Source organism: Vicugna pacos, chromosome X (genome assembly GCF_048564905.1).
Source record: "Vicugna pacos chromosome X, VicPac4, whole genome shotgun sequence".
NCBI classification, from domain to species: Eukaryota; Metazoa; Chordata; class Mammalia; order Artiodactyla; family Camelidae; genus Vicugna; species Vicugna pacos.
The window spans coordinates 77,612,401-77,626,213 of NC_133023.1; positions in this window are offsets into that span (position 1 = coordinate 77,612,401).

Consider the following 13,813-nt stretch of genomic DNA (forward strand, 5'->3'; position numbering starts at 1 on the left):
GAGCTGCCCAACATCGTGCCTCTGAGCAGATCCTAATCCAGTTCCCCACGCTGGGAAGACATGTTTGTCTTTGCCTCACCTGGTGAGCTCAGTGAGAGATGGCACCAGGGCAGCAAGGTGTGGTGTTTGCCTAACTGCTGCTCCTGGACTGTTTGGTATGTTAATATATTAAGAGGAAAGTTCTGGATCCGACCCACAGTCACCAGTGCACGGGTCCTCAGATTATGCATCATCCAGCCATGTCACAGCAGGACTTCAGCCATCTGTGAGAGACAAAAATCCAAGAATTAATAGCATTTTTGGACACTTAATTGTCCAGCTTTTAATTCACTAATAACTATATATATATATATATATATATATATATTTGTTTGGCTTAAAACCCATACTGTCCATTGAAAGTGTTTCATTAACTCTATTGTGAAATAAGAAGGTAAGAAGAAAGGGAGGAAAATGAACATATAGGAAAATGCAAGGGTTAAATCTGAGATAAGATAGCTCCTTCATATTAACTTTTAAACTTGTTCAAACTTCATGGCATTAAGGATTTAAAGAAAATCCCTCTTAGGGCGCCTAATGCCCCTGCAGACACAGGTCTCCTTCTCTCTGTGTCTCTGTGTGTGTGTGTCTCTCTCCCTCTTCTCCTTCAGAATAAAGGCTCCAGAAAGAGTTTTCTGCATTCCCTGTTAGCATTCCTCCTTCCCACAGACCCCTTATCTCACTGCATTGTCGATTCTGCGCACACGGTTTCAATGAACATACTCTCACCAAGGTCACAAGCCACCTTTCTGTCACGAGGTCCAGATGTTTTGTACAAGTATTAACATATTATTACTTTTAGTGACCACCTGCAATAAGCATGCTTGCACAGACCGCTCCTGTCACTTAACAACAAATCTTTGGAATTTTTCCAGCCTCTGCAGAATGAGGCATTGGGTACAAATCCAAGCTGTCCTGCTCCCTAAATGTGCAGTCCTGGGCCAAATCCTTATCCTCCCTGTTCCTCAGTTTTATAAGATGGAAATTAGTAACAGTACCTACCTCATAGTGGCACTGTGAGCACTGAAAGTGACAATACATTTTTAAAAACACACTTGGTAAGAAGAAATTTTATCTACATTTATTTCACTTTATATATCTTTATTGGCATTTCTATCCCTATTGGCATGAAAAATATAAGATATAGTGTGACAATTATTCACAATGACATTTGGGGTATGTTGTTAAAGAGTGTATTAGCTACCAAAGACCACATAACAAATCTCCACAAACTCTGTGGTTTAAATGTCAAAAAATGTATTCTCTCATAATTCTGGAGATCTGAAGGCCGAAATCAAGGTGTTGAGTAGGATCATGCTTCCTCCAAAAACTCTAGGGGAGAATCCATTCTTGACTCTTCTAGTGTCTGGTGGCTCCTGGCTTTCCTTGGTTTGTGGCAGCTTAACTCCAGTCTCTTCCTCTATCTTCACATGGCCTTCTTCCTTGTGTGTGAAATCATTCTTTCCTTCCTCTTATGAGGACATTAGTCATTGGATTTAGAGCCCACCTTAAATCTGGGATGATTTTATATGAAGATCCTTAGTTACATGTTCACAGATCTTATTCCCAAACAAGGTCTCATCACAGATTCAGGGGTTGAGGTTTGGACATGTCTTTTTCAGGGCATAAGTTAACCCACTATAGTGACACAAAAATTAAAAAAAAAACTAAAATGAGATCTTATTTTTTGTAGATAAGCATACAAATACATAAATATAAAAATGCATAAATATATAAATGCCTGCATAATAAAGAATATATTGCATTCTTGAAGAATAAAATGCAGATGAAAACTTTCAGTGGCTGTCTTTGGGTTGTATGTTTTGGAGTAATGTTTTTTCCCCTTTTTATTATATTATCTGTTTTTACATAAAATAAATACTCTTAAATAATTACTCTTAAAATAATTACTCATAAAATAATTACTCTTGCAAGTATTAAAAAATGGCAGGAAAGCAAGTGCATTCTTAGTGCACCCCCAGGAAAGCCTTTAGAATGGTAATATCTTTAATGGACAGGAAGAGAGGTGAGATGTTGAGGAAGCCCCTTCTCAATATTAACAAGATAATTTCCCTCCAATTCTAACCAAAATGATTATCATCAATGTTTTAAATTTCCTCCTAGTAAAATGGAGCGCCTCAGGGAAAAATGTACCTTAGTTTGGTTTGTTTGCTGTGCCCTGATGAACAGTAAGGTTGAGGGTCTTACCGGATGAGAAACACTAGCGTACACTGGTTAGACATGGGGCTCAGCAGCCGCCTGGAATCTGTTCATCTCTTAGTCTTGTGACTTGCCTGCCCTGCCCTCACTGTGCCCCAGTTCCCTGATGCTTAAAGTCAGGCAACCATAGCTCCTCCTTATTGGATGTGGTGAGGATTAAATAAGCAAGTATAGGTTTAGCACTTACAACATTGTAGGGACAGAGGAAGTCAGCAATAAATATTTACCCTTCTTGTCATTATAATGCCCAAATTGACCATAAGCATTTCCACATCCATTTGATTACTACATGGGCCTATATTGACTTTCATAATATGATATTTGTCCAAAAAAAGCAGTTTTATAAAACTGTAAGTAGGATAATTATCTCACTATTACTCTTAAAAATAAACAGTCATATTTATATAGCAAAACGTCTGAAATATAAGTATATACTCAATGGTTAAGAACCCTTTTCCATGAGTAATAAGCTTTTATGGATTTTTAGTGATTTTTTCCTAACTGCATTTTTCATTTTTTTCTACAATGAAAGTGTCTTGCATTTGGAAATGAAAACCACAGTAATGAATAAATATGTATCCCTAGTCCTCTCCATAAGAAAGTGGCTCAGGGTCAGAACGGGGAACATCTCTTAGCCAAGGGACTTAGGTAATAGGGTGGTTCTGGAAGTAATTTATGAATCTACCATATGACCATCCTAATTGGGCAGGAAAATTACAGATGCCTAGGAGAAGGGCATCTGTCTAAACAAATCTTACATTCAGCAGTTAGGAAGTGTCTCCACTTCCTAGCATTTTAGCTAAAGTCTTGAATTGAAAGTAGTTTTACAACATACTTTACTCCCTACCCTCCAAATAAAGTCTCTTGAAATGAAGGCAGATTAATGGATTTAACCATGCAGTTAGCCAAGCAGTGTACTTCACAGGGTAGAAAAAGGTGAGGATCTGCATGACATCTCCTAGCACTCATCCCCACAGCATCTAGAGGGAAGAATGCTTAAACATCAGGATTCAGGGTAAAAGTTTAGTCACAGGATCATTCAGACAATCTCTAGGAGCAATCAACACGTGAGAATGAAATATCCTTTCAAGTATCTTCCTTACCCAACTAAAAATAATGAAAGGAAAGGAAAATGTACACATGCTCAACACTTATAATACAAAATCAGATCAAATTCCCTAAAGCCATCAAGGGACTTGGGTGTTAGTCTGGACACAGGAGAACTAACTCCCTGCAATCACTGTCTTTTTTGACCAGGTTTTGGTTGTGTCAGATTTTAGCCCTGCAGAAATTATAAGTGCACAAAATCAATATGAAAAATGTGGTGAAGAGGAATGTTAAATTTTGGATAAACTGGTCAGAGCAGTGTGGTGTGATACATCTCACTGAACTGATGAAAGAAGTTGAGACAACACAGGAGGGGAAAACCTAAGTGATCTCTGGGATGATGCCGAGATGAAACAAATGAGAGCGTGGAGAGAGTGAACATGCGGACAGAGTGTTCTGGTTAAGAATGTGACTCCAGAAGGGAGGGAGAACCTCACTGACTGATGGGAGCCCCTGGGGCCTGGAGTCAGAGAGAAACTAAAGAGGGCTTGGGGGACCCGTTAGTCATAAGTCCTTCCCCTTGAGGGAGATTGAGGGAACCGAGCATCAACTCAGCTTCACGACTGTCAGTGCTCCTGGTTCTGAACCTGCCCCCGTGGACCAGAGACAGACGAGCAGGGCACTTTCCTTCTTCCCATCATTTGTGCCATTTCAGTGTATCCAGGGGATACTATGCAGCATCCCACAGAAGCAAGTGTGTTCCTTCCCCAATCAGCCCTACACCTGGATGGCCTCATGCCCCTGGAGTGTCCCACCTCTGAGCCCTGAATGCTCCCCTGGGAGTCCCCACTTTTCACTCCAGTCAGGATGGACTCCCCGTGCCCTCCCTCCCATCCAGCCCCATGAATCCTGCCCACTGTCCCGCCCAGCTCCTCTTTTGGGAGTCTCTGATCATGTCCTCCTCTTTGTAAATTAAGGGGGATCTACAGAGGTGACCACAACTTCCACAAGGACCTGGACTGCGTGAAACCATTTCTCAAGATTGTTTTGCTTACTCAGAATCTTTTGTTGTTCCATACAAAGTTTAGAATTATTTGTTTTAGTGAGCAAATTTTCCATGAAAAATGTTACTGGAATTTTGATAGGGATTGCATTGAATCTGTAGATTGCTTTGGGTATTACAGTTATTTTAACAATATTAATTATTCCAGTCCTTGAAGAGGGAATATCTTTACATTTATTTGTGTCTTCTTCATTTCTTTCATCAGTGTCTTATTGTTTGCACTGTACAGGACTTTTACCTCCTTTGTTAAATGTGTTCTTAGGTATTTTACTCTTCTTTATGCAATTGTAATGATATCGAGGGCTAGGGGCTGTTTCCATGTAAGGAAGTGACGCAACAGGCAGATCCTAGATGTGGCAGCCGGTTAAGGCTAAGGATCAAGTTAGACTAAGTGAGATGTGGCTGTTTATACTCCTACAGGGCACTATCACATACACCTGGGATTTCTACTGGGGACCATTGTTGTATTTGATGTTTTCAACCATTTTCTTCTCATAGTCAGTTAAGAGCTCAATATACTGTATGATGCGTACATTGTTCTTTCACCAGTACAAAGTCAATTTCCCTTCCACTGGGACTATTCACCTCTGCACTTTAAAATAACACCCTGTACTCATGCCTTTTGCCAAATCATTTCTTTTCCTAGCTCCTGAAAATGGATTTTCTCGATGGGAGGGCAAAGATTGCTTTGCATCCAACTGTATTTGTTTTGAGGAAGTAATGGACAATACTTAATCTGGGTTTTGGTGCATCATCAAATTAGTGAGATTCAAGGGTTTTGTTCAAAGTATCTATGAGTATGAATGATGGCATCTTAATTTTGACCTCAGTTCGTATAGCTTGTGTTACCCATTGGCAAACGTCTAATAATGCATATTTTAATTGCAATACTTTAAAATTAAACTCTTTAATTTAGAGAAAACAAATCCTTTTTGAGAAACACATATTATTCCTAGATTTTGTCAATGATATTCTTAAAATTGTTAATTTATTTTTATTGACAAATGATATAGTTTTCCTTCTCTGATAAAAAATGGTATCTGAGTAATATGGCTTAAAACAATAGAAATAAAAACAAAGAGTGTCTCAGATCATCACTGTAAGTTGAAACCAGCTTTCACATAGTTTTCAAATGTCAGTAAGGGTAACCCAAATAGTTTAACTGTGTTTGCCAGTGTTTTGTAGTTTGCCTGTTATTTGCATTTTTCCCTCCAACCATGAATCTATTTTCCACATTATTTAAAATGAATGCAAATTCCTATTATGGACATACTTGAAGCTTCACTTTATTTTGCTTCACAGATATTGTGTTCTTTACAAACTGAATGTTTATAGCAATCCCCTGTGTCAACAAATCTATTGGTACCATTTTTCCAACCTCATTTGCTCACTTTGTGTCTCTATGTCACATTTTGGCAATTCTCACAATATTTCAAATTTTTAATTATTATTTTATTTATTATGGTGATATGTGATAGATAATCTTTTATGTTACTATTGTAATTGTTTTGGGGCACCATGAATCTTGCCCACATAAGATGGTGGACTTAATCCAGAAATATTGTCTATGTTCATGCTACTTCACTGACAGGCCATTCCCCAATCTCTCTCCCTCTGCTCGGACTTCTCTATTCCCTGAGACATAACAATATTGAAATTAGGCCAATTAACAACCATACAATGGCCGCTAAGTGTTCAAGTGAAAGAAAGAGTAGCACATCTCTCACTTTAAATCAAAAGCTAGAAATGATTAAATTTAGTGAGGAAGGCACGTTAAAAGGCAAGATAGACCAAAATCTAAGCCTCTTGCACCACACAGTTACTGAAGCTGTGAATTTAAAAGAAGAGTTCTTGAAGGAAATGAAAAGTGCTACTCCAGTGAACATAGAAAGGATAAGAAAACAAAACAGTTATCGTTTTTTTTTCAATGGGGGGCGGTTCATGTGTCTTTCTTTAAATTTTTATTGAAATATAGTCAATTTACAATGTTGTGTCAATTTCTGGTTTACAGTGTAATGTTTTAGTCATACATATACATACATATATTCGTTTTCATATTTTCCATTATACGTTACTACAAGATATTGAATTCCCTGTGCTATACAGGAGAAATTTGTTGTTTCTCTATTTTATATACAATAGTGAGTATCTGGAGATCTTGAGCTCCCAATTTATCCCTCTACCCCTTTCCCCACTTAGTAACCTAGTAACCATAAATTTGTTTTCTATGTCTGTGAGCCTCTCTCTGCTTTGTAAATAAGTTCATTTGTGTCATTTTTTTTAAAGAGTCTACATATAAGACAGATCTTATGGCAATTTTCTTTCTCTTTCTGGCTTACTTCACTTAGAATGAAGATCTCCAGGTGCATCCACGTTGCTGCGGGTGGCATTCTTTCTTTCTTTTTTATGGCTGAGTAGTATTTGTTCTAGTTCTATTAAAATGTCCTGGGTAGTTTGATAGGGATCGCATTAAATCTTTCAATTGTTTTGGGTACTATGGCCATTTTAACAATATTAATTCTTCCAATCCAAGAGTCTGGGTTATCTTTCCATTTCTTTAAGTCATCTTTAATTTCCTTAATCAGTGTTTTGTAGTTCTTCACGTATAAATCTTTCACCTACTTGGTCAGATTTTTCCTAAGTATTTAATTTTTTGGATGTGATTTTAAAAGGGATTGTTTCTTTACTGTCTTCTTCTGATAGTTCATTGTTAATGTAAAGAAATGCAACTGATTTCTGTATGTTAACCTTATATCCTGCTACCTTGCCAAATTCTTTTATCAGCTCTAGTACTTTTTGTGTGAAGCTTTTAGGGTTTTCTATATACAGTATCATGTCATTCGCATACAGTGACAATTTTACCTCTTCTCTTCTAATTTGGATCCCTTTTGTTTCTTTTACTTCCCTGATTGTGATGGCTAGGCTTCCAATAATATGCTGAATCAAAGTGGTGACAGTAGGCACCCTTGTCTTGTTCCAGATTATAGTGGGAAGGCTTTTAACTTTTCACCATTGAGTATGATGCTGGCTGTGGGTTTGTCATAAATAGCTTTTATTTTGTTGAGATATGTTCCCTCTATACTCACTTTGGTAATAGTTCTTAACCATAAATGGGTGTTGAATTTTGTCAAATGCTTTCTCTGCATCTATTGAGATGATCCTATGATGTTTGGCCTTTCTTTCATTGATGTGGTGTATCACATTGATTGATTTGCATATGTTGAGCCATCTTTGTGTCCCTGGGATGGATCCAACTTGATCATAGTGTACAATCTTTTTCAGGTGTTGTTAGAGTCTGTTTGCTAATATTTAGTTGAGGATTTTTGCATCTATGTTCATCAATGATATTGGCCTGTAATTTTCCTTTTTGGTAGTCTCTTTGGCTTTGGTATCAGGGTGATGGTGGCTTCATAGAATGAGTTTGGGAATAATACCTCCTCTTCAGTCTTTTGGAAGAGTTTGAGAAGGATTGGTATGAGCTCTTCCTTATGCGTTTGATTGAATTCCCCAGTGAAGCCATCTGGTCCTGGACTTTCATTTGCAGAGAGGTCTTTTATTGCTGATTCTATTTCACTTCTAGTGATCAGTCTGTTCAAGTGATCTATTTCTTCTTGCTTCAGTTTTGGTGGACTGTATGTTTATAGAAACTTGTCTATTTCTTCTAAGTTGTCCAATGTGTTGCATATAGTTGTTCATAGTAATCTCTTTTGTTTTTTTGAATATCTGTGGTGTTTGGTTGCAATTTCTCCTTTTTCTTTTCTTATTTTGTTTTATTTGTGTTCTCTCTCTTTTCTTCTTGGTGAGCCTGGCTAGAGGTTTGTCAATTTTGTTTACTCTTTCAAAAAACCAGCTGTTGGTTTGATTGTTTTTTCCTACTGTTTTTTAAATATCTATTTTATTTATCTCCTCCCTGATCTTTATTATTTCTTTCCTTCTGAAGACTTTAGGTTTTGTTTGTTCTTCTTTTTCTAATTCTTTTAGGTGTTAGGCTGGATTGTTTTTTTTTTTTTTTTGAGGTTGTTCTTGTTTTTTTGAGGAAGGCCTGTATTGCTGTGAACTTCCCTTTTAAGACTGCTTTTGCTGCATCCAGTAGATTTTGTGTGGTTGTGTTTTCATTGTTGTTTGTCTTAAGGTATTTTTTAATTTCTTCTTTGACTTCATCATTGACCCATTGGTTTTTTAGTAGCATGTTGTTTAGTCTCCAGCAGTTACTTTTTTTCTCGAGTTTTATTTTTCATATAGTTGTTTTCTAGTTTCATTCCATTGTGGTCAGAAAAGATGCTTGAAATAATTTCTATACTCTTTCATTTGTTGAGGCTTCTTTTGTGTCTGAGAATCTGGACACAAAAGTCTATCTTAGAGAATGTTCCATGCACATTTGAAAAGAATATACATTTTGTTTTGGGGGATCTAATGTCCTACAAATATCAACAAAGTCCTATTGTTCTATTGCATCATTTAGTATCTCTGTTGCCTTATTGATGTTCTGTCTGGAAGATCTGTCCAGTGATGTTAGTTGGGTGTTAAAGTCTCTTACTATTATTGTGTTCCCATCGATTTCTCCCTTTATGTCTGTTAGTATTTTTTTTATATATTTATGTGCTCCTATATTGGGTGCATATATGCTAATGAGTGTAATATTGTCTTCTTGTATTACTCCTTTGATCATTATGTAGTGTCCTTCTTTATTTTTTATAGCCTTTGTTTTAAAGTCTATTTTGTCTGATATGAATATTGCTACTCCTGCTTTCTTGTCATTTCCATTTGCATGAAATATTTTTTCCATCCTCTTACTTACAATCTATGTGTGTCCTAAAGTGGGTCTCTAATAGGCAGCATATTGTAGGCTCTTGTTTTATTACCCAATCTGTCACTCTGTCTTTTGATTGGAGCATTTAGTCCATTGACATTTATGGTAATTATTGATAGATGTGTGTTTATTGCCATGTCAAACTTTGTTTTCCAGTTGATTTGGTATTTCTTCTTTGTTCCTTTAGTTTTCTTTTTGTGATTTGATTTTTTCTTTTTGTATTAGCTTGGTTTCTTTTTTTGTGTGTATGTGACTCTATTGTATGCTTTTGATTTGTGGTTACCTTGTTTTTCAAGTATGTTAACTCATTACTCTATCTGTTTGCTTTAGACTGGTAGTCATATAGACTCAAACACACCCTAAGAAAAACAAAAAGAAAAAAAATCTTCATTTTCTTCCTCCCCACTCCCACATTTTATGATTCTGATTTCCTCTTTTATATCTTCATGTTTATTCTCTTGCTGTTCATTATAGTTATCACAGTTCCAATTGTGGTTTTCTATTTTCTATGGATTCCTCCTTCTTTTCTATTTAGAGAAGACCTTTGAATATTTCTTTTACAACAGGTTTAGTACTGCTGAATTCTTCTAGCTTTTGTTGACTGTGATTCTTTATTTCTCCTTCTATTCTAAAATATAATCTTGCTGGGTAGAGTATCCTAGGTTGCAGATTTCTCTCATTCAGGGCTTTGAATATATCTTGCCACTCCCCTCTGGCCAGCAGTGTTTGTGTAGAGAAATCAGCTGAAAGCCTTATGGAGATTCCCTTGTAACTAACTCTTTGTTTTTCTCTTGCTGCCTTTAGAATCTTTTCTTCATCTTTAACTTTGGCCAATATGTCTTGGTATAGATCTATTTGGGTTCATCTTGTTTGGGATCTTCTATGCTTCCTGTACTTGGATATCAGCCATTGAGTCTTCTGATTTTAATTGGCTCCTCTTTATAGTTTCTATTTCCTTTTATAGTATTCTGCATTTCTATTGATAGTCTCTCTTATTTCCTTTAGTGTTGTTATCACCTCCTTTTTGAAGTCAGGATCTAGTAGACTGTCAGGGTCTATTTTATTGTTCATTCTTTCAGGGGACTTCTCTTGTTCTTTTAATTGAGAGTGGTTCCTCTGCTTCCTCATTTTATTTATATTTCTCTGATTCTATAAATTTAGGAGTAACAGTTATCTACTGTGGCCTTGAAGGGCTGTTTTTCAAGAAAAATTTTAAAATGGGAGCTTTCCTGCATAGTCTGTGTTCATCTAATAATTTTGTCATGAAGGCTGTTTTTAGTATAGATGGTTGGCACGTTTTTCTTCCATGTGTGTTGGCTATTATCCCCTTGATTGGATGTGTGGTTGGTGTTGTGACCAGAGCTTGCCCTGGTTGTAGAGTAGGGCTTCCTCTTTGCTCTGTGGTTGTCACAGCCCTGACAGGTTCTGGATCTGTTTCCCCGTTATTGGAATAGAGGCTTCCAGACCCATTTCTGAACTGCAGTGTGCAGTAGGTGGGATTGGAGTGCTTCCACTGGAAGAGGTGCCACTGAGTGTTCCTCCACAGGAGATATCCACCAGTGAGTGCCCTCTGTGGTGTTGTTTGTCACTTGTTATGCAGGCTTACAAAGTGCACTTTGTTGATGCTGCCCTTATCCATGCCTCAACTGTGAGAATATTGGTGACCTGCTCTGGTGTCCCCCAGATTCTGTGCCTGCAGAGCCATCAGAGCAGATCTGCTGATGTCAAACACTAGGACCTGTTGCAGTGAGGATGCAGTCACACACCTGGATTTATCATGCACCACAAAGTCAGCCAAGTTCCCAGCCCTGTGTCCATGTACAGTATGCAGGCTTGCTGTTAACACTAAACCTGCCCCTTCACATGCCAGAACACTACTTATTTGTCTCAGATGCAGAGGTCCACAAAGGCACCAGTGGAACAAACCTGTCACTTCTGCCTGGGGCTAGGATCAAGTCTCAGTCCCACTTGCCAAGCTGCAGAACCCATCAATATGGATTCAGGTTTCAGCCCTACCTCTGCCCAGGAGCTGTGCACCAGCGATTGTGCCCCTCCAGAGCAAGCCAAGAAGATGGCTGCATCTGAATCCCACCTCTCTTCTAGCGAGAATGTGTGCCAACAATAGTGCCAAGCAATGCCCTCTGGGCTAGTGGAGACAGCTGCTATGGCCAGACTGCATTGCACCTCTCCTCCCACATGCACCAACAGTGGTGCTCTCTATGGAGAGACCTAGCCTGATCTTCACTCTCCCAGCTTCAGCCTGTACCACACTCCAGCCACCTGAGGCTGCCTCTAGGCAATCAGTCCCAGTACTCTCCATCCTCTCCTTGGGTTCGTCCACTGAAACCTGAGCTCCAGCAGCCAGTCCCAGCCTGACACTGCTGGCTTGTGTCTTGGACTAGGGATCACAGGGACTCTCTGTGCTGGTTTCTTTTAGTTCTGTCTGCCAAGTGGATTCTGCTTTCTCCTCTGAGCATCTGAAGCTCCCTTTCTGTCCCGGCTAACTTTCTCCACTGGAAAGGGGGCTTCCCAGGGTAAGGGTGCTTCTCCTTCTTTGCCACTCCCTCCCCAGGGACAGGTCCTGCACTGATCTTTAAAAAAAAAAATTATTTCTTTCTTTCTTTCTTTCTTTCTTTCTTTCTTTCTTTCTTTCTTTCTTTCTTTCTTTCTTTCTTTATAATTGAAGTACAGTCAGTTACAATGTGTCAATTTCTGGTGTACAGCACAATATTCCAGTCATGCATATATTTGTTTACATATTTTTTCCATTAGAGTTTATTACAAGGTATTGAACATAGTTCCCTGTGCTACACAGAAGAAACTTTATAGAATCTATTTTTATATACAGTGGCTAACATTTGTAAGTCTTAAACTCCAGAATTTATCCCTTCCCACCCCTTTCCCCAGCAGCCATAAGACTGTTTACTAAGTCTGCGAGTCTGTTTCTGTTTTGTAGATAAGTCCATTGTGTCCTTTTTTTTTAGATTCCACATATGACTGATACCATGTGATATTTTTCTTTTTCTTTCTGGCTTACTTCACTTAGAATGACATTCTCCAGGTCTATCCATATTGTTGCAAATGGCATTATTTTATTCTTTTTTATGGCAGAGTAGTATTCCATTGTGTAGATATACCACAACTTCTTCATCCAGTCATCTGTTGATGAATATTTAGGTTGCTTCCATGTCTTGGCTATTCTACCCATTTTTGTGAGAATTCTTATATTTTCAAAGTAAGAGATACTCTGCCAAAGTTCAGTAGGTATTCTGTATGAATTGTTCTGTATGTAGATGTAGTTTTTGGTGTATTCACGGGAGAGAGTGAGTTAGTCATTCTTCAAGTTCATTATCTTTGCAGTCTTAGAACAACCTTATTGTTGATATGAGAAAAGTTTTAGTGGTCTGGATAGAAGATGAAACTAGCCACAACATTCCCTTCAGCCAAAAGGTTAATCCAGAGCATGGCTCTAATTCTCTTCAATTCTGTGAAGGCTAAGAGAGGTGAGGATGCTGCAGAAGAAAAGTTTTAAGCTAGAATAGGTTGGTACGTGGGGTTGAAGGAAAGAAGCTGTCTCCATAACATCAAAGTGCAAGGTGAAGCAGAAAGTGGTTATGTAGAAGCTGTCACAAGCTATGCAGAAAATCTAGCTAAGATCATTAGCAAAGGTGGCTACACTAAATAACAGATTTTTCAACGTAAACATAACAGCCTTATATTGGAAGAAGATGCTATCTAGGACTTTCATAGTCAGAGAGGAGAAGTCAACGCTTGGCTTCAAAGCTTCAAAGAACAGGCTGACTGACTCTTGTTCAGGGCTAATGCTGCTTGTAGCTTTAAGTTGAAGCCAATACTGATTTACCATTCTGAAAATCCTAGTGTCTTTAAGAATTATGCTAAATCTACTCTATGCATACTCCATAAATGGAGCAACAAAGACTAAATGACAGCACATCTGTTTACAACATGGCTTACTGAATGTTTTATGCCCACTGTTGAGACATATTGCTCAGGAAAAAAAATCCCTTTCAAAGTACTACTGCTCATTGATAATGCACCCGGTCACCCAAGAGCTCTGATAGAAATGTATAGCAAGATTAATGTTTTCATTATATAGAATAGCTAAACAGGATTATACTGTATAGCACAGGGAAATATACACAAGATCTTGTGGTAGCTCATAGTGAAAAAGAATGTGAAAATGAATATATGTATGTCCATGTATAACTGAAAAATTGTGCTCTACACTGGAAATTGACACAACATTGTAAACTGACTATAACTCAGTAAAAAAATGTTAAAAAATGTTTTCATGCCTGCTAACATTACATCCATTCTGCAGCCCATAGATCAAGGAGTAATTTCAACATTCAAGTGTTGTTATTTAAGAAATACATTTTATAAGGCTTTAACTGTCATAGGTAGTGATTCCTCTGATGGATCTGGGCAAAGAAATTAAAAACCTTCTGGGAAGGATTTACCATTCTAGATGCCATTAAGAACATTCTTGATTCATTGGAAGAGGTTAAAATGTCAACACTAACAGGAGTTTGAAAGAAGTTGATTCCAACTTTCATGGGTGACTTTGAGAGGTTCAGGACTTCAGTGGAGGAAGTAACTGCAAGAGAACTAGA